The sequence below is a fragment of the Nilaparvata lugens genome, chromosome 6 (assembly GCF_014356525.2).
Source record: "Nilaparvata lugens isolate BPH chromosome 6, ASM1435652v1, whole genome shotgun sequence".
Lineage (NCBI taxonomy): Eukaryota > Metazoa > Arthropoda > Insecta > Hemiptera > Delphacidae > Nilaparvata > Nilaparvata lugens.
In genome coordinates this window covers 32,932,510-32,951,105 of record NC_052509.1, presented here as the reverse complement: position 1 = coordinate 32,951,105, position 18,596 = coordinate 32,932,510, and the positions used below count along the sequence as shown (strand labels likewise).

At 34.2% G+C, this 18,596-nt stretch overlaps 2 long non-coding RNA genes across 2 annotated transcripts; both read left to right on the top strand.

The window, feature by feature from the left end:
• The first annotated feature begins 293 nt into the window (after positions 1-293).
• Positions 294-1,220, top strand: LOC120351891. Its single transcript, XR_005571607.1, has 2 exons — positions 294-586; positions 1,128-1,220. It is a non-coding gene; the product is annotated as an uncharacterized LOC120351891 (long non-coding RNA).
• Positions 1,221-1,974: 754 nt separating this feature from the next.
• Positions 1,975-5,013, top strand: LOC120351892. Its single transcript, XR_005571608.1, has 3 exons — positions 1,975-2,232; positions 3,569-3,688; positions 4,962-5,013. It is a non-coding gene; the product is annotated as an uncharacterized LOC120351892 (long non-coding RNA).
• Positions 5,014-18,596: the final 13,583 nt, after the last annotated feature.

Below are 18,596 nucleotides of genomic sequence, written 5' to 3'. Positions count from 1 at the left end.
GTTATTTTCATAATTCTCCGGTTTTGATTCGCATTTTATTCTGAAATCGCACGGTAAATGTAAAAAAGAAATTTCCTGCATCGCGAATACATCAGAGAGATTTTTGACACTTTCGGTAGGCAAAATTAAATTTTTAGATTCCTACAAGTTTATGTCTGAATCCTTGGAAGTATTGGTGCGTAATTTGGTAGAAAGTACAGACATGGAAAAGAAGTTGGGGAAAGAAAGTACATTGGAAAGAACTTCCTCCAATAGAATGTTTTCATAATGATTTAACCCTTTAAAGGGCACTGGGATAATAGTTTCCCACCATGCATGCTGGTAAATAAATGTTTACCCTCTATGATCTCCTTGTTCTATGATCTCCCAATTACTATTACTGACAAAATAACATATGGAGCATCATCTGTGCATAGTTTTCTGACGTCAGCAGCTACGAAATTGTGGTTAATTTGCAAATCACTGAAAAGTGGGAAGATAATATCCCACTGCTCATTTAGCGACACTGGATTTCGACCGATTCAATGTAGCTCTCATTTCAATTGCAAATTGCAAATAGAAGATTCATCATCTCAAGACGTTTGAGGTAAGTTTTGACTAGTAAAAACTACTTAGATTACAATTACAAATAGTTTCATTTCAAGAAAAAACAGCTGTAATAATAAACATTGAAAAACCGAAGGGGTCATGTAAACAACTTTTAGGTTATGAAACAACATAACTTTTTAGATTTATTTTAATACGAAATTGAACAGTTTGCTTCAAAAATATATTACACTATGTTTAGAATTTATTCCTCTATCTGAAATATTATTTGTTGGAAGCTTCTTCATCTGGCTGTCGTAATATTTGTACTTATCTTCCAACTTGCACAGTCAGAAATTCATTCTGGCTGTACTCTTATAACTCATATTGTATAAGACAAATATAAATGCAATAATGGAATAATAATCACTATAGTGGAATTATTAGTTTGTTTTGAGAGAAAATTAGTTTTTTGCAATCCTGGTTTTGTAGTGAAGAAGGGGTATAATGGAAGATAACCTAAGCTGTATAGTGAGTATTATATTCCTTCTAAGATGTTGCCTGAAGCTTTATCAATTCTTGTTTTGCTTTTACTTTTGCAGGTTCCATTCTTGAAACATGAATGAACAAAGCCTGCATTGGAGTAATTCCAACATTGAATTGTGAGATAAAGATTGGACTTCAACTACAGTAACTACTTCAAAATATATAAACAATTCACTAGTGTTTATTCCATCAATTGAATTCTATATAAACTTATTGATGCATCTTTTGTGATACTTCAAAATGTATATACAATTTACTAGTGTTCATTCCATCAATTCTATTTTATATAAGCTTTTAAATTCATTTATTGTAATACTTGAAGAAATATATATATATATTCACTAATGTGTTTTTCATCAAATTATTCATGTGATTGAAAGATATCACTAATCTTCCTCATCATGGTTCACTTCTAAAGTTTTATCTATAGTGAACAAATGATCATATTTCTCATTTACTTAGTTAAATTTATTCTATTGCCAAAGTGAGAACAACTTATCCTGGTCATCTATAAAGCCGTGTTTTCGTAACGGGCAGACGACAGAATTCACTTTCAATTAACATTGGTTCTTATGGGAGTGTTCACCCATCGACAGAAAGTTGAGCAGAAAAAAAGAACTGTTCAAATCAGAAACGAACTGTCGTTCATTTTGCCGTTCTTTTTAAGGCCTATCAACACAATGCTATTTTGCTTCGACCGATCACTGCTCGTGAACCGTTTTGTCGAAGAAGAACTAATTTCGGGATTCTGTCGACGGGAACAGACAGCTTCGAATTCTTTTTCTGCTCTGATCACGTGACCCGGCAGAATAATTCTTTCTCTGGATCAGACGCCATGTTCTTTTTAACCTCAATCTTTGATTGTTGGTTGGTTTGTTTTGATATTATTTTGCTGTCGATTGTCAGATTTCGGATTGCTACGATTATACTGTGAAATTAATTTGCAGTAGAAAATTGAGGTTTAAAATATTTCCATTGATTTCTTTATTCTTATAATTTTTACAAGAGAAATTGAAAATGGATTTAGAACAGAAAGGCGTAAAATTCATTATAAAATTGATGTGACAGTTCAAAGTTTTGTACTTTCCAGACCTGCACAACGAATTACCTATTTGAAAAATAGAATATGGTTAAAAATTGCTGATATGATAGAGGATTCAAGTAAGTAGACTTAAATTTCATAATAAAGTAGGCTAGATCTACCGTACACAATTTAATATAGTTTTTATAAGTAGACTCCCAGCATGTTTACAATTTTTATTCAGGTAGCCTAAGCCTACTGTAGTAGGCCTTTAATAACCTAGTCTCTAGGTCTAAATTGCTATCTTTTTCATTTTTCAAGAAGTTAGAAGTTGACAAAAGTTTATTTATTTAAAGTATAATTTCTAGTATTTAATAATAATGTAATTGTAAAGCCTAGACTAGGCTGTTTGTTTATGGTAGAGAATTATCACAAGAAAGAGATAAATCTAATCAATTATTTAAACTCATTCAAGCTTGATTGATTAGATTAACATTAAATGATCAGATTCAAAACATTATTCAACCAAGATAACATTTTGCATTTCATTATAAGATAAGATAGCATTTCATGCTAACATCTTTAAACTTTCATTGAGTTGGCCTAATCACAAAATACATTTTTTATAATGCAGCTAGTAGTTTACACAAACCGATTTATTGAAAATAACATCATTATTTGACTTTGAAGTATTTCATTACATTCTTAGTCCTAAACTTCCATTATCCTTGCTGTACCTCAAAATATTGTAAACCCATAGTTTATCAATACAATAACAAAACTAACCTGACTATTAGAACATTTACTTTGTCTTTGGTACCTATCTATAAATTAATCTTCTTTTAATTAATTTAAATTCACTTGGAAACAAAATTACATAGATTGTTAACCTATAGAAATAACTTGATCAGAGTCAGTGTAATTGAATATTGAAAGAAGATAAAATAGGTACTATTTTTCTGGTTGACCATTGCTACCAAACTCATTTAAAACTAAAATAGTAATGTATTTGAAACACTTATTCATGCTCTATAGATCGATATATTGCGTGAGGCCAGGTAAATCAATGTAAATAGTATAAATTAAAACACGAGACACACAACATAGATCGATAATAAAGACACTGGAAAACTTACATTATAATCGGAAATATTCAAGGAACTGTGTCCCTTTTCTCGACCGAACAGAGAGTGTAATGTAAGTTATTTAGTGTTTTTAATCTAAGCTATCCATGTCGTGTGTCTCTTGTTTTAATTTATATTATAAAACTTTAAAGTGTTTTCTGTTATGTGCTACGAATGTAAGTAGGCTATATACTTATAGTATGTATAGTCTATCTAATGTAAATAGTTTTTCGAGGCCCAGTTCACTTCTAATTTATTCAAAGTCCAAACTAAGTATTATCATTGATGATTAACTTCACTTTATCTCCAAAATGGATATATGTTGAAAGATTAAATATGTTTCTTTTTTCAGGTACTATTTACAAACAAAATATTGAAGAGAATGTGCTCAAAAGGAAATGCATATGAATTCTTTTTTGTTGACCAGGATGGAAAAATTCTTTGGAACCCATGGTTAGAATAAGTTAGTTAGGTAAGATAAAATTACACCCATTTTTCAAACTTCATATAGGCGATGTCATTTTATACAGTTTCCCATTTTTTTCAAAAAGTTTATCCACTTCGATGTTTTATTATCGACTTGATGTTAGATATTCAAATAGTAAGACATAACTATGGTATGTGACTAAAATAATTGAAATACTGACTGAATTTTGAAATCATTAATAGCTTACAGTATACAATATTTCGAAATAACGTGAAACCACATGAGATGAAGATGGACAGTTGAGAAGAATGTTTAAAAAATAATGTATTCACTGTTTCAGGGAATAGAGCTGTTCATAAAATTTGGGATTCCTTCCATAAAGAAATAATTTATGTAACAGAATCTAATAATGTGATAACATTAAATCAATAATTTGATGTTAAAATGTTATCACATTATTAGATTTTGTTTCATAAATTCTTTATGGAAGGAATCCCAAATATTATGAACAGCTCTATTCTCTGAATAGATAAGTGAATACATTGTTTTTAAAACAATCTTCTCAAATGTCCATCTTGATCTTGAGTGAATGATGAACTTTATGAATGACCATACATTAGAACTATGAATAGATGACTTCAAAAATTCACTCAGCAAGTGCTGGTAGAAAACACTGAATAATAGCTTTAATGACAGTGATTCCACCTTTTAAAATTTATGATTGAATTTATTAAATGCCTGCATTATTTTGAGAGATTCATGTATTTACAGTTTGGTATTTATTTTCAAATCACTTAGTTCTACTTATAATGTTGTAGATAATCATCATTTCAGATTAAGCAATTAATTTATTGATTATTCCCATTTGTTTCATTAAACTTGTTTCTCTGAATGTAGAACTAATAATTACTTTATGCAGTACATTTTGGAAGAGTTTAGTAAACCAAACGGTCGAAAAGTAGGCCTACTGACCACAGAAATAATGAATTGTTCATGGTATCCAAAAATATGCTGTTCACCAACAAGTTCTTTTGACCTTGGGGCACACTGATTAATCCCAATTCCTGCATGGAGATTTATTTATTATTCAATCAATCATTCAGAATTACACAACTTACAGATTGATGCTAATAATAATTTAACTGATTGTTGGTTTATTATTTCTCATATAATATTACTTTGTCATTATTGGGGGGTTTCTTCCCAAGAAATATAATTAAAAACTTAAACAGATTACAAACAATCAATTCCAGAATTCACTTTGCAAAGTTTTTTTATGATGAATAATAAATAATTATCAATAACTTTTTGATTTCAGGCCTAGAGGTGTACCAGCCAGAAGTAGAGGATGACAAAGAAAATCAACTATGGATAATATTCCATGGATATGATTCATGTATGATGTAGTAGCCTACAGAAGAAAGAGATGGACTAATCTAAGAAATATATTCATTTTTTCAGTACATCTTGATGTGTTTATTTCATGTTATTCATAATAATATCTTCTTTTTCTGATCGCTCCTGCTAACTGCTTCAATTCAGGTAGTTTTGAAGAAAACAGCAAGTGACATGAAATTAATAAAATATGTTTTAATTGTTTATACTTGAGGGATTTTTAAATCTATATTTAACCCAAAAGCATCGAACTCTTATTAACAACTTTATTGGTTCTGTATGTCTTCTGCTTTTTTGGAACTAATAAAATTATTTAACATTGCTGACTGGCAAATGCTATAGGTAACACGTAGTTAAATAATAGACTTGAATTGGATATAAAATAGGGTATCACAATTATTATGTATTGTATTAAGAATTAAGTAATAGTACTTATTTACTGCATTGAAGGGGTAATCATTCTTTGAATATGAAAAATAACTTAAGCAAAAGTTGAAAATATGATCTTCCAAGCCACATCAAATATAATCACTTTCAATTCTACCTTCTAGGCTATATTTCCAAGGTTTTGATTAAAATTGATAAGCTTTTAGAACATTATAGTGAATAAGGAGTTTGAAAGGCTACTCTAATTCTAATTAATACCCTAATAAAATATTAATTTTAATAGGGCAACTTTAATGGTTAATTGTAGAAAATAACTAGTAGGCCTACCCTAAAATATTCAAAATAAGCATGACCAGTTTCTAATTATGTCATTGTCAAGAGAGTCCTTATTGAAAATGTCGAAACTAATCATGTTTCATTTTGGAATATCACAAGGGTACTAGTTACCTTCTATAATTAATAAATATTCATCCATTTTAAAATAGGCTATGTGTTATTTAAAGTACCATAACAGAACTCGTTTATTAAAGCAAGATATAGTTATCTCAACAATAATTATTAGAATTAGTTCGCCTGTTTGAATACACTTTGTACATGTCATATGTGTTAATCTATAATAATAATAATTTCCAATATTCGTATAGCTTTTACTGGTGAAGAGTCCCTAATTGAACATTGCCTGAGAAGGCATATTGATTTAGGCAGTCAATTGGCCTCACGATTCTTATACATGATTGTATATCAGCCGGGACCGTACCCATCCAATGATCAAAAAGGGGACTGCTAAAATAAAATTGCCTAAAAAACGTTTACAATATTGATATCCCTTGGTGTAATATATCCCATAGATTCCAAAAATGCCAGAATTAAAGCACTTATTTATTATTTATTTATTGATTTTTTTCGATAGAGCTTCAATAGGCCTTTGAAGTTGAATACGGTACTCATAGTAGGTAGGCCTACCTAAAAACGATGTGATTCAAAGAACATGCATTGACTCTGAAGGCAATTGATTCTAGTTAATAAAATAATTATAATAATATCTTATTAATAATGGAATGCTTCTAGTTAATAAAATAATATCTTATTAATAATGAAATACAATCAGTTACTTCGAATAATTTACCCTTACAAATTTCAAGCATAGGAAATGAAAAGTTAACTCTTAGATTGACATGCCTATAAAGCATAGAATTTTGCATAATTATTGAAGTAACTAATAATTGTGGAAAAGTTATCTGAGTTTTAAAAAGCAATTAATTCACTTTATTGAATTAAATCTCCAATAATCATTTCAGAATTACCTTTTGGACAACCCAAAAAGTTCATTACCCATAACACATAAAGCAAAATTCATGTCAAAGAACTAGTTCTTTGAATGTTACTGTTTCTGCCCGCCTGGGTGCGCTGCAATCGATTCTGCTTCTGCCCGTTACGAAAACACAGCTTAAGTGATTTATGATGAATGCTAAAAGTGGGAAACTATTATCCCACTGCTCTATAAGTACCAATATGATGGAATCCATAAGATACCTTTATAGGGCAGTGGGACAATAATTTCCCACCTCAAAACTCTATGAAAAATAAGTATTTAAAAAGGAATAAAGATTTCAGTATGTTTATAAAGTACTTTTGAATGATTATGTGGGAAAAAATCGGAAAAATTTGATGTCCTTCACTTCCTCCAATAGAATGATTTAACGGACACACCTCTGACACGCGAAGAATATCAACATGCACAAAGAGTGTTCTCAACATTCAATATTTTCATTACCTTTCAACTCAATGCTCGAACATTAACACTAAAGTTAATTAATTAATCATTACACTAACTTAATCTAAAAGAAAAAATGGAATTTTCTATTAATTTGGAATAATACTTTGAATTTGCCTATTCAGATCATCTATTTGAAATGAATTTTCAAAATGCATTTCAAATAGTTGATGTGAAAAAGTCAAACACAATAATATTGATAAGAATGAATGGAATACCAATCCAGCCATGTGTACGATGCATTCATTCATACAAGACCTTGCAAGGTCGCGAATGAATGAAATGCATCACACCAGATGTGGCAGGCCAACGCCCTCACTTCACAACAAGGAAGGCAGAGCGTTGAGCCGACCTTGACACAGTGAGCGATCGGCCGATGTTGTCAGCTCATGCGCATGCTTGCGCGTGCGTACACACTTCATTCTATAAAACACATTTTAATTTTTTTTATCACTCAATGCAACTTGGAGAGTGAGTGATTGAGTTCTCTACACGTATACTAGTGTGATAGGTGAGTGAAAAATTTTTATAGAATAACAAACTATTTTTTATTGATATATAACAAGTAAATTATGCGGTTAACAAAGTAGGTTATGTATATGCTGATAGGCGATGCAATTGTCACCTTAACACAATACTTGAAAATTATAGATTATAATGAAAATATATGTAATGGCTTGTGCCAAAACTAAATAACACAATACTTGAAAATTGTGATTTACAAGATATAGGTTATAATGCCGAAAGGCAATGCAATGTCAAGTCCGAAAATTTGTTACAAGATTATTAACAAAATAAGTAATAATAAAATTCATAAAATGTTAAATGGTAATATAATTATCATGATTTAAATTTTATGCATTTTGACAATGTTGATGTCGGTCATGTACTGATTAATATGTTTGACAAACAGTAACAATGATTTACATTTACTTTTAAAATTTTGGATGTCTTTGGAGGTCAAGATCAGCGTGAAATGTTCAGGTATGTAAACATCTGTTGTTCTCTGAGCTGACAGCCGGATCTTGAGCACCATGCGACGTCCATGTTGATTGCAGACCTCCCTCACGTCCTCAATAGGGTAAGGCGTACCCTCCATCAACTCTCTTAGAGGAGTCCAGGGTTTCGGGGCGTACCTATTGATGACAGTGAGGAAGTGCTCCTCGGGAGAATTTCATCCTCCTCCTGCTGTAACAACGTCATTATGGAGCTGTCCTCCTCATCCTCTTCCACCGCACGTTTCTGTTGAAAAATATTTCATTAGACTCTTATTTGTTTCAGGTTATAAAATCATACAAGAGAGAGATCTTGCGCTCAACAGATTCACTACTCAAAACTGTGACTAATAACTCGCAAATTCTCTGACATGAGAGAGTGATCTTGCGCTCAACAGATTCACTACTCAAAAAATGTGAGTAATAACTTGGAAATTCTCTGACATAACTCTCAATTATCGGAAAAAAATTTTTCACTTCATTACAATCAACATAAATGATTGCAGAAAACATAAATATTTCACCTTTCATTAATCATGCAAATTTTTGTTTCACACTCAAACAACATATGATTGGATTTATAATAACAATATTATTCGAATTTCACGTTTCATTACTCATGCAAATTTTTAACAATTTTTGTTTCACACGAAATATTATAAACAGTTTATGCATTATTCGAATCAGTAATTTGATATAGTAAGTAATATATATAAGTAATAATTTTGAAATTTTAATTAAATAAAAATGGTAGAGAATAATTATCATGTAAATATCAACACCTTTATTTAAAGACATATTAACTGCATGCGTTTTCATATTGCCGATACAGCATTGATAAAACTGTAGACGTTTATTTAGCAGTCTCAAAAAACTGTTCTAGCTGAAAAATTAATAATACATGCCACGTGTAGACCTATACATTGCATAAGGAAAACGAAGTTCAAAACTATGGTTTTCCTGAACATATGTTTTTGAGATAATTTCTTTGATGCAGCTGTTTCACATTCATCATTATAAATTATACAGTTTGTGAGAAATAAAAATATTTATTGATCACCAAAACAATACTATTATTATATTAATGATAATAATTAATTATTAAAACAATACTTTTATTATATAAATGATAATAATATTATTAAACATATCAAATTTATCAATTATCAGAACAATATTATTGAGGTTGAGTGGAATCAGGTAGAAAGCAATAATAGAACAGATGTTCTTTTTTGAATTTCCCTCATATTATTCTGTTATTTCCAATGATTACAACATATGTTAGAATATCACATGTCAATAAATAAATTATCTCATTTCCATATGGCACTCACCTTACCATGTTCATAACCTTACTTAATAGGATCCTTTTTCATCCTTTGAGACCCTTAGAGGCAAAATATCTCAAAATCCGTTCTTAGTGCGCGTCTAGCAAGTTTGAAGAATATTTGTGCAAAGTTTCAAGTCTGTAGGACAATTAGTTCGAGCTGTAGTGTGATTTTACACTAAAATTTTCTAAAAATGTCCCCTCCTGGACCCCCCTGTGCTCCTGATCGGAATTTTTCTGCATAGATCTAATTTTTCTTCGTAGCTGAACAAAAAAGTTCCTCATGACTTTGCTGTGCAATAAGCGGTTTAAAAGTACAAAATTTTGGGGGGGCCCCAGCTCCCTCAGGGGGGCAAATTTCTGAAAATCCTCTCTTGGTGGATGTTTTCAGGCTACCATAAACAATCTTGCAAAATTTCAAGTTTTTAGGCTCAGTAGTTTGGGCTGTGGTGTGATTTCAGTCTGTCGGGGCTTAGCCTTTTATAAGTATAGAGATTTAATAGTCTCTTGAAAGAAATAGCCTATTCTACTCACAAGTTGGTGTTGATTGACTCCCAATTAACCATAATTTTCACACTCAGTTTCAGTACTAAGATAAGATTTTTATTTCTCTTTATTTTTATTATTGATATGTTAGTAGCCTCACAAGAGATCATTTGTCTTTCGTGTACGTGACTAATGAATGCTAATCAACTGATCATCTTATTCACTTCGATCATTATTATCTTATCTCCTTCACTCTCTGTTTCATTTAATTACTGTACTTCCTCACTCATATTATCTGATCCATTTCTTTTTTCATCCTATACTTTCCCTCCACAATTTATTGACTATTATCATAGCCACCTCTAATACAAGGCCGCGGCCTACGATATTGCAACGTCGCAGTGTAGGCCTAGAATCTAATACACGTTTGGTTAAAAAGATCAGCTTGTATTTTTCAAAATATTTTCCTCCAATCATGTAGTAGGCCACGGCCTTGTATTAGAGGTGGCTATGCTATTATGTTATTAATATTTTTCTTCTAACTTTCATAAGAAGATATCTTATTATTGAAAGTACTATTGATAGCTTGCACTCTCGAATCGGGTTCGCTTGAGTATTGTTTCTCTATTCCAATATAAAATGCCTGAAAGTATTGAGGTATATTGTTTTATTCCCTCAACTCTATTTTTTACTATAATAATTATTATTCACTTTCAACCATAAATATTATGGCAGAGGATCTTTCTGATTTCAAATATATTAAGGCTCGAGAGTGCGAGAATTTTGAGGGCTTTGATCTCTTCCTCGACTGCCAAGCTGAGAACCGGAAGAATAGTCTGTTTTCCATGTAAATATGAGAAGCTTATGAAAAACTTTGATAAACTCGTTGTAATTTTGAATAGTTTGAAAATGTCTTTTAGTGTCATCGTCCTAACGTAGACGTGGGTAGATGAAGAGTCAGTTTTTGCGAGCATGGATGGATATGATGCATTAATTAATAAAAAAAAGTAGGAATCAAAATTATGGTGTGATAGTATTTGAAAGGAAAAATTTAGCCGTCAGCGCTGTTGAAGTCAAACCACATGGTGTTACAAGTTTGAAAATTGATTTATAAATTGACAGGGAATGTCACTGTCTCTTTGCAATATATCGTCGCCCCTCATCAGTCCCTGATCTTGACCAATTTATTCATGATTTAGAAAGGTATTGCAATTCTAGGACAATCGACAGAACACACTGGATAGTAGGCGACATTAACTGTTGCATATTGCCTGACACTCCGGACCCACTATCACACCATGGGTGGTGTTGATCATGCTGATCAACTCCGTTCAACCTACAGTGTTGATAGAAAATCGAAAAAGTGGTGGCAGAGACTTTTCTGGGCAATGTTGGACATAGCATTTGTAAACTCCTATGTTGTCTACAAAAGATCCAGAGAGGAGTGTTCCCTATTGGAGTACATTTATTTATTTAGCGTATGGCCCTACGACACAAATCTTTATGTTATCTATGAACAATGTTATGTTAACAATGAAGTCATCTTAGTCACAAGTTTGAAAAAAGGTGGAACACAAATTAAAAAAAAAATTTTTTAAGTTATAAACATATATCTAGTCGATTTAAATATGCCACTGCATCTGGTGTAGCTACCAGGAAGTCATCCAGCCTGCCCTCATAAGCTGTTCTTGTGCACTCTTCTACAATGTGTCCTATGGTTTGCACAGCGCCACACTCACAAAAAGGTGTTGGAGCCTTTCCCTACTTGTGCAACGCATAGGCACATCTTCCATGCTGAGTTCGGATCCTGTTAAGAGCCGACCATAGTTTGCGTGGCAAATCAAAACCTGGTGGCTTTTCGGTGATACATGGGGTAGGATCGATTTGCCTTGCATGCCATTCCTGTTTCCAGGCGTCTGTTAAACTGAACCCACCATCCAGAGCATGTAATGCCGTTCTGGTGGGAGGCTTTCGAGACGTCAGGCGGATTTGATTGGCATGTTCTATATCCCCATGTATTGGCAAGTTTTGATTTTGCAGGATCTTATTGAACTCTCTTGTTAGCGCATTCATGCGTCGGAGCTTGAGGGGTGGAATGTGACTCAGCACCGGGAGCCATTCTAATGGTGTCAATTTTATGACTCCAGCAACCAACCTCATTGAATTATTCAACCGAGTATCAACCCTGCGCACATGTGAGCTATTCAGCCACACGGTTGCACAAAACCCAGCAGTTGAGAACACAAGATCCAGGGCTGAAGAGCGTAATGTAGAAGCTGAAGCTCCCCAAGAAGTTCCACAGAGCTTTTGGATGATATTGTTTCTGGACTTCAGCTTCTCCGCCAATTTTGTAAGATGCTCCTTATAAGAAAGTGTCCTGTCAAGTACTACGCCAAGGTATCTAGGTGTTTTGCAATGAGTGAGCCACTTGTCTTCAAATTGGATACGGAGCTCCCTGTTTGCATCTTTGTTACTGAGATGGAAGCAAGCAACCTCGGTTTTACTGGCATTCGGTTGGAGGCGCCATCTGCGAAAGTATTTTCCCAGTTTCCCCAAATCAGCTGTGAGAGTCTTTTCTGTCTCCTCAAACGTCCTGCTCTGGGTTGTTAACACCCAATCATCAGCATAGCCAAATTTTCTTGATGTTGTCTCTGGCATGTCTGCAATGTACAGACTAAACAAGAGAGGGGCAAGCACTAACCCTTGAGGCAGGCCGTTCCTGAGCTTTCTTTGTGTACTCATATCAGAGCCCAGGATGACTTTGAAAGTTCTGTCACTCAGCATATTGTTCAGGAGTCGAGCAGTCACTTTGCAGTTAATCACTTTAAGGAGCTTGTAAATCATTCCATCTCTCCACACAGTATCATATGCTACTGATAAATCGATAAATGCAGCAGAGGTCTTTAGCTTGTTCTGGAATCCAGCTTCAATACATGTTGTGAGTGAGAGTACTTGGTCCACACAGCTTCGGTGAGGTCTGAATCCAGCTTGTTCGATTGGGACACTTTCAAATACCTTCGGGCTGATCCTATTATAAATCAGCCTCTCCAATAGTTTGTATGTCACTGATAATAATGCAATTGGTCTGTAGCTCTTGGGTGTGTTTGCAGGTTTTCCTGCCTTCAAGCTTGCTATGATCTTTGATTGCCTAAGCTCTTTGGGTATAATACCAGTTTGCATTATGTCAGTGAAGAATCCAGCCAACCAAACCTTTGCATACTTTCCACAATTTAATAGGAATTCCGGGTTGATGCTGTCAAACCCTGGTGCTTTTCTGGGGGCTACGGACTTCAGTGCCAGTTCAATTTCCTGTGAAGTGAAAGATGGCTAAATTCGCTCTTTCTTGGCTCTCTTATCAGGCATCTCAGTTCTCGTTTTATTTCAATTGTATGTGCCTTGTCTATTCTCGCTTTGGATGTTGCTACCAAGTGAGATGCTATGGTATCTGCTGAAACATCTGTTTTTTGTCTCTTCATGGGTGCTCCACTCCCCAGCTTCCTCAGCAAGGTCCATGCCTGACGACTTGAGTTTTGGAAGTTCATGCTCTCAACCATCCCCACCCATTTCTCTTTCCTCACTTCATCAAGGCTGTGGAGTAGCTCATCAGCCACAATTTGGTCACCAGTCTCCAAAAATGTTTGGTACAATTCATTGCTGTTTTGAGACCATCCCGGAATGTATTCTCGACTATTGGAGTACAGAAGAGATGTGACACGTGGCCTGATGACACACAGAGATCAGCCTAGTACCAGCAGAGGACTGAAAAGAGCTTCATGTTCAACTCCAAGCAGCACCAAGAGAAGAGGAAAACCTGAATCCATTCCCAAAGACATGCGCTTGGGAAATCGTGGAGTCCATTGGCCACAGAAGACTACGATGCGAGCTTTACAGCATCAACAACATTCAATCAAGGCCAAAATTGCGTTGTAGTCATTGCCAAGTGCAACTATGTTGCAATGAAAGCGAAAACTGCTTTGCAGAGTATCATTCGATCCAATTGCGATAATCCAACATTGAATTTCAAGACAGCAAGAATTTCGATTTAATCTCTTTCTTATTTCTCATTTCCAACATTGAATTTCAAGACAGATAGTGCTTAGAAAATATTATCCAGATTTTTTGTAGAAATTGTTCAACTAACTTTAGTGAGAAGTGAAGTTGGCTGTTTTGTAACTAAAAATTCATAATGTATTTCAAGACGGTTAGTGCATAAATAATAAGCCTATTATTAGGATTTTTTGTAGAAATTGTTCAACTTACTCTAGTGGACGTGAAGTGCATAGTGCGTAGTGTTAATAATAGGGAATAATGGTTAAATAGGAAAATAATCAATTCTTCATATTTCAATATGTTTGGTTGACAAGGGGTTAAATATTTTTATTTGAAAAATCTGGTGTGGCGCACTCACACAACTTTCCTTGCCGTTATGAAAATTGATCACTGACGCTAGTGTTCCCGCGCATCTCAAGTCTACTATTCAAATATTTGAGCAAGCTGGTGACAAGGCAATAACGCTGGAGACACACATGTGGACTGCTATCTCTTCATAGTGAATGATTTAATAGAATCAACAATAATTTGCAATTGAATAATCACATTTTCTCGAATTCAAAGCTTATTTTCAATTTTAGGTGAAAATGTTACTGAACATTGTAGAGATTTTCATGCTCAATCTACTCCACTTGATTTTCATTGTTTCAATTGTATCTGAAGCGTGATAATTGGGAATCTATCTGCATTGATGGGCGGAGCTCCTGAAATTTTTACAGATATGTGACTTGTGGCAGTTGATAGAGCTTATCGATGACTATTTTAGGTGTGAGGGGCCGAAGCCCAAAAATTCCCGGACACAGGAGCCGACTCCTGTGTCCACCTTCCACCCCTGCAGTATATAGGCCCAAAGGCCTCTCCTGCAGAACTTGCAACTCTCCCGCGCGTGCGAGCTGCTACTGAATACTCAGGCCGCAGTGATGTTAAGATCAGCACTGAGTTAGTGTGGCACTATGATACAAGTATCACAGCACCACTCACTGTCCTCGGCCTGCTACCAACACTGTTACCAGTGTCAGGAGCAGACCGAAATTTTCCGCCTAGTGTTAGTCCTCCTACTTCGGTCTACTGGTGCTACGAGGGCACCACTTCTAAGGGTTACTGTGGCTATTTATGAATAGAAAATATTAATTACGATAGCATGTCTTGTTATTACTCAATCTTTAGTCAATTTAGCCCCAGATGCATAAGCATCAACAATGAGTCAGTCAGTCAGTCAATTAGAGATTTTTGATTTTATGATTTTTATGTGCTTTTCTCGATTTTATTAGTTTTTATTTGATTTTATCAGTTATATTAATTTTTATGGTTTTTCAATATTCATCAGATGATATTTTTGGGCCACAGTACCTCATAAATCTAAAGCAAACCCACGTCAAGTCATTGTCAGAACCTCCGTCACTAATTTGGAGGAACCAACCCCAGTCAGTCTTTAGTCATGATTACTCCGAGAGATCACTCCACAGTACAGCATTCATTACTCCTGAAATCAGCAGTTAAGTTTAAGTTTATGTTGACATAGTTATCCCATCAGTCCGGTATACGACCAGCACAAGCAAGGGCACGGGGCTGCCCCCAGAAGCCATGAACGGAAAGAGGCATATGCAGAGCATATCCTGTGGCATAGCTCAACCCAGCCCGCTCGCTGCCTCTTGACCCCTTCCGGATACTATCCAGTCGGGATCGTGGGAAAGCTAGACCGGGGAACCACCCACTGCCCAGTGAGGTCCCCGAGCAGCCAGCAGCACCATTCGACCTCTCCTGGGTTCTAACCAGTCGAGATCGCAGGATACTACCTTATGCAGCCCGGGGAACCACACAAAGGCCTCGCCCACGACCTCCAGAGGCCACACCACACACTTACCAGACAAGAACTCAACATTTAGAAAGTTTACATTTAAGTTTTACATTCAAGTCAAAGCTACAAATTGTCAATTTCGCTCACCATTCACTGGAGACAGCAGACCAATCCAAGGACGCTGGAAAAGACAAAATTACATACAAAATTTAAACACAAAATAGAAACATTTTTCAGAGTTGGCTCATTCTAGCTGTTATTAGATGTTTGACATACAGACTGTCAAATATCGGCCTCACGTTGAAGCGTCATGTGTCAAGTTCTGCTCCTGGGAGGGGCATGAACATGCACTAAAATTGATAATTATAAACTCTTACCAATTAAACCAAAACTACAATCATAAACCATGGGCAATATTCCTCAACGTTTAATGCCCCACTGTTTTGTTCCGTAGAAAGGTCCTCTTCTTTCTAAATAAATCCTGTTGTCACTATGATCAAACAGAGATAGTAACTTTGGAGTGAACCTTTTCTCCAAGTGATGACCAATATATCCAGAATCCAATACTTGTGCCGTAATTTGGAAAGATATTAGACCGTATGAAACAACAGGTAGAATGGCAAATCCATGCGAACCAGGTCTCTGATAAATACTATAGGTTATGTAGCGAAGTGCTGGACCAAAATAGTAAATATTTCGAGCACCGAGTTTAATTCTAACGTTGTCTATACGATCTATTACCTCTCTTTTCAACGTTGATCGGCTGATGATGCGGGATTCACTTCACCTCGGTGTAGCAGGCCGGTGGGAGTCGATTTACTATTTGATTCTGTGGGATACTCCCAATGACAGAATTTATTACTTGATAAGAAAAACGACCACCACTTACCACCAGAATAGATAATAGTCTAATGATAGATACTATACTTGCTACTGTCTGACTATTGCAAAACAGGACGTGTCCTGAATGATCAATGTGTGTCAGTCGAGAAAGAACGAATTTGGGGGTAAAATGAAGTAAATCCAGTTTAACAAAACGGTAATATGGATATATTCTGATAGATAAACTGTTACAGCAAATATGGAATAAATTAATGAACAAATTATGTGAATAATAATTTTCGATAGATACAAAATAAATATTGGTTGATAGTAGATTTGAATCTTTAATTTATAAATATTATATAGAAAGTTCGGTATTCTTCAATTAAACAAAATGAAATGGATAATAGCCCTTGGAAAGGGTCATAAACTGAATTAGCTCAACAAGAAAAAACAAGTTAATATGAAATAGTGATTCAGAAAATAGAATAAATTAACAATTGAAATTATTCTCAGGGTGTGGTTTCGCCTAAGGAAAATAGACCTTTTAGCTAAGTACAGCGTGGATAGTTAAATGTATTTAATATTATAAAAATTAATTATGATAAGTTTTGTACCCTTAAAACTATAGTCATGACTTTTCTAACTGAACGAATTTATGCGCTGTACAATTTTCGCAGATTTATGGGGATCCCCTTTTATATTCGACAACTTACGTAGACTTTTGTTTCCGTTTTTTTGGTTTTTCGAAATATATTCGGCCGTAGAATATATCGTTCCGGCTGGGTCCTTCCACGTGGCGAAAAATGTTGAACAGACTTCACTGATATAATTTAGAGGTTTATTTAAATGAAATTAAAAATCTTGATATCACAATTATTATAGGAACTTTGGAACAACTTTAAAAAAACAGAAAAACGAAGATTAAGTTACATGAAACAGAAATTAAAGCTTTTAAACAATTAGGTACGTGGACTAGGTCTGCATCCTACCGATGATCCTTGCAAAATGGCCTCGAGTCTTCCTCTTCCAATTTTCACTTCAATTTCTTCTCCAAATTTTATCTTGCCAAATTTACATATTAATTCGGGATTGGTCCGATCCTGTGACGTAACCAATACGCCGAATGGGTGGTGTCACTGTGTCCAACTTTGAAGCTTTAAATATGGTGAAATTCCTGGTTTGAAGTTGTTCCAAATTATCAGATAGTTTTTTATAATTATAATAATACATAAATAATAGAATTCGTCTATGATGATATACTTTTAAATTGGTTTCAATGAACAGCTAATGATTATAAAACATAGACATGCTAGTATAAGATACAGTAGACAAGGATATATATGTTTATAACAATAACGAATAACATAATAAATAAATATTTCTTCCTATTTTTTTTTTGTTTATATTGTTTTTTATACGCTAGTATATCGACCCTCAAACGTTATATATGGCTAAGCTAGTTTGTTCATATATTTTCAACAAGTATATTTTTCTTTGTAGTTTAAATAAATAAATATTCGGGCTTATTTGGCCTAGAAACGAAAGTATAAAATGAAAAATTTAATAATATATTATTTCTTTGATCGATGTTTAGTTGAACTGCCTTCTCAATTTGCTACTTGTTAATGAGCTAGCCTTGGTTTGTTTCGGGGTTATGTTTACATTTTGAAACTAACCTTCAAATATAACTTTACCGTTCTAATCCATCGGCATATAAACATATATGGTTTTTTCCATTGACTAATTTTTTGGAAGGCATACAATTATAGATTTATTTATTTCTTGCCTGGTAAGTTAGATAGCGATCGTCTATCGACCTCAGATAAGATTATATGTTTCTACGGTGATAGGAGCTATTCCGTTCTTGTACTAGCCTATGAACAAATTTATTTTATATTTTGAGGACTGTACGATCA